The sequence below is a fragment of the Nannospalax galili genome, unplaced genomic scaffold (assembly GCF_000622305.1).
Source record: "Nannospalax galili isolate Female #2095 unplaced genomic scaffold, S.galili_v1.0 scaffold480, whole genome shotgun sequence".
Lineage (NCBI taxonomy): Eukaryota > Metazoa > Chordata > Mammalia > Rodentia > Spalacidae > Nannospalax > Nannospalax galili.
In genome coordinates this window covers 2,712,989-2,716,105 of record NW_008347571.1, presented here as the reverse complement: position 1 = coordinate 2,716,105, position 3,117 = coordinate 2,712,989, and the positions used below count along the sequence as shown (strand labels likewise).

The window sequence follows — 3,117 nt, the reverse complement described above, 5'->3', positions numbered from 1 at the left end:
AGCATTTTACTATGTGCTTTGGTATGGGAGAAGTGTATGTTTTGTGAAGTCAAATAGAAATTTACTAGCCTTACCACTTCCATACTTAAAGTTTAAAGCAAAGCATGCTCTATTTTGATTCACAAAGCCTTGAAAAGAAACAAGTGGCAGAGAATTGGACTACAAACATTATGACGTTTGATGATCTGAAGTAAAAAGTCCGAGTACACTGCTATTTTGGGTGTTTCATTTTTGTTTGAAAAATTATAGGTTTTATACCTTTCTCTGTTGTTTCTTGATTTACTGAAATAAAATTCACAACTCAGCACTTTCAGGTAGCTCCTTTGTTATTTTCTATGTTTTCAACTTCTTTGGGGAACAATGCATCCATCTTCAGGAGCAATCCTTCACTGATTGAATTATGGAGGAAAGTACATACCACAGAGGGACCCACATTCAGTGGTCTGTGCCTACAGTCGACATTCATTACTGCCTGCAGATTGGCTGCTGTCTGGTCTCATGGCATATGCAATGTTGTTACTTTGGTGACTCTCTTCATCCTAACATAATTTCATGCCCGGTTTTAAATAATTCAAGCAGTTGGGGGATAGCACGACCAATGGACTTTCTAGTAGACTTTGGGAATCTTGTTTTCCAGTTTCTTCTTCGATGGGTTAAGTTCAGGCATTATTGTTGGAACAGCTGCATAAAAGTCTACACCAATTTCAGCATTTAAAATCTTCTGAATCAGGTCAATTCTTTTTGCAAACGCAGCTCCATTTTCTTCTGCTATTTTCATTTTTAAATATCTGATGCATTCCTGGTAAATACGGCCACTCTGTTGACCTTTGAAGCGAAAGGATATGGAAACCTAATAACACTGGCAAATGACTCCGCTTTTTATCTTTTTCTCCAATGCCATATCTAGTGTTAAATCAAGATAAGCACCTTGCTTTGGATTAGTAAAGTCCAGAACTCAAATTTCTTAAGTGAATAGCTTTCTCCACATCTCAGATCCTCCTGGGTTATAAGCACTTTAAAATAGGCCTCATCCTCAGGCTCATTTCCCATGTCAGTGCATGACTTTATTTTTTCTACCTCACCTGAGTTTTCACCTGTTGTCTTTTCTTCGGCATCTTTAAAAAATTTCCTTGCGGACTTTGCAGCAGCAACAGCAGCAAAATGTCTCTTGGGTAACAATGTTTATAGAACAAAGGTAAAGAGGTATCGGATGGACTGCAGTGGAAAGATTGTGCCTTTGGTGCTGTGACAAGACTCTGCCTAGGTATCTTGTGGCCACCAGCATGTTGACCGTCCTGGATTGTATATACTATTATTTTTATAAAGGGGACAAAAATATCAATCACATAATATATTGTAAAAATTATAGACTGTATAGTATTGAAGTCACTTGCACGGAGGAAGAGTTGAATAAATGCTATTAATTTACTGATGTTACTGGTAAAATTATTAACCATCACTATCTCTTTTCATCAAAATAGACTATTAAAGATTGTAAGAGGCCTCTAACCCGTTGTGCTCATTATAAAGGTGAGGAAATTGAAGCCCTAGAAGCAGAAGTGGCATGTCTGTGATTCCAAAACAAACCAGTGGCAGAACTAAGACCTAAATCTGATCTTTTTAAACCCAAGTAATTCATTCACTCATTCATTCATGAAACATTTGAGTGCGAACTATCTGCCAATTGCCGTGCCATGAACACTGAATGAGAACAGCCGACACTGTCTTCAAGAACATTCAGGGATTATTTTCTACTACAGAGTCATTTAAATAATTGTACTCAAACCAGCATTAATAACGGAAAAACTGCTCTAATGAAGGAGTACTAGAATGCAAATGGAAGACTTCAGAGAAAAACAGAAAACTGTGAACTTGCTAGGAAAGCACATACGAAAGAGATATTTTAAGTGAAAAGCCCAGCAAATGAGAAGACACTAGCCAGGACGTGTCAGTGGCAGGGCCAGACACATGGGCAGATGCCCTTTTGTGAAGGATTTGCAAGTATAAAATGGATGAGACTGATGAGGCAGAAAACCAAGCAGGCCACGGAGACTTGCTCTGCTGATTAGTTGTGTTGGCCACGTAGAGTTTTATGTTGTTCAGTTAGATCTCAACACTTAACAACTGGAATATCTCACACAAATAAGCATTTTTTTGGTCTTTTTGAGACAGGGTCTCCATGGAGCCCCAGATGGCCTGGAACTCACTACATAGACCAGGCTGGCCTTGAACTCACAGATATGCCTGCCTCTGCCTCTCAAGTGCTGGGATTAAAGGTGACAAATGAGCTTTTCAATTTCCCTTGAGCATTCAGAAGGGCACAGAACCTTGGGCAATCTGTACATGCAGCAGAGTTCAGTTGAGGCTGGATGATGGAAGCCCTTCTAAATGGCTTATCTGCTTTGCAGACTCAACTTCCTTATGATGGTTAGTTAACATGTAATGTGGTTAGGTCTTGGAGATTCGTGACTAAGGTAGGTCATATGCTAAAGTGTTGTTACTTTTAGCATTCAACTGTACTGAGCTGTTTGGAGTCTATTTTCTCCTTGTCCCTTATCTTTATCTTTGTTTTTTCTTCATATTTTACCTTTCCTCTGCCTTTGCTGCTCCATCTCCTTCTCCTAGGCTTCCTGTTTTTCCCCCTTCCTTCCTCCCTCCCTCCCTCCTTCCTCCCTTCCTTCCTTCTTCCCTCCCTTCTTCCCTTTCTTCTTGTTTCATTGTCTCACTTATATAGCCCAGGCTATCCACAAACTCAATAACATCATTCTCTTGCTTTTCAGTGTCTCACAACTCCCAACTGCTGCCACCAAGCCAGGTGTCTGAGTTTCTTCTCTCATGAATGATGTGCCTCAGAAATCAGCTTTCCAAATTCTATCTACATTAGGCAAATACATCACTGGCACCAACAGTTTGCATTTTGGGTGTGAAGACCTCTGCCAGTTATTGAATAATGTCCATAATGCTGAAGTCAGTGGTTCAATTTTCTTGGACAGAGTTATCTTTCTTTACCCAAGGTCATAAGCAGAAATGAAAAATTACATAAACCTATCATCCACCATAAAATCATAAATCTCAAAAGAAAATATTGAAAGGAAGCCAGTTGCTTAGCCATACTAA

The 3,117-nt window shown here is 39.4% G+C and overlaps 1 pseudogene; it reads right to left on the bottom strand.

Moving 5' to 3' along the window:
• Window positions 1-310: 310 nt before the first annotated feature.
• Window positions 311-1,285, bottom strand: LOC103743103 (annotated as a pseudogene).
• Window positions 1,286-3,117: the final 1,832 nt, after the last annotated feature.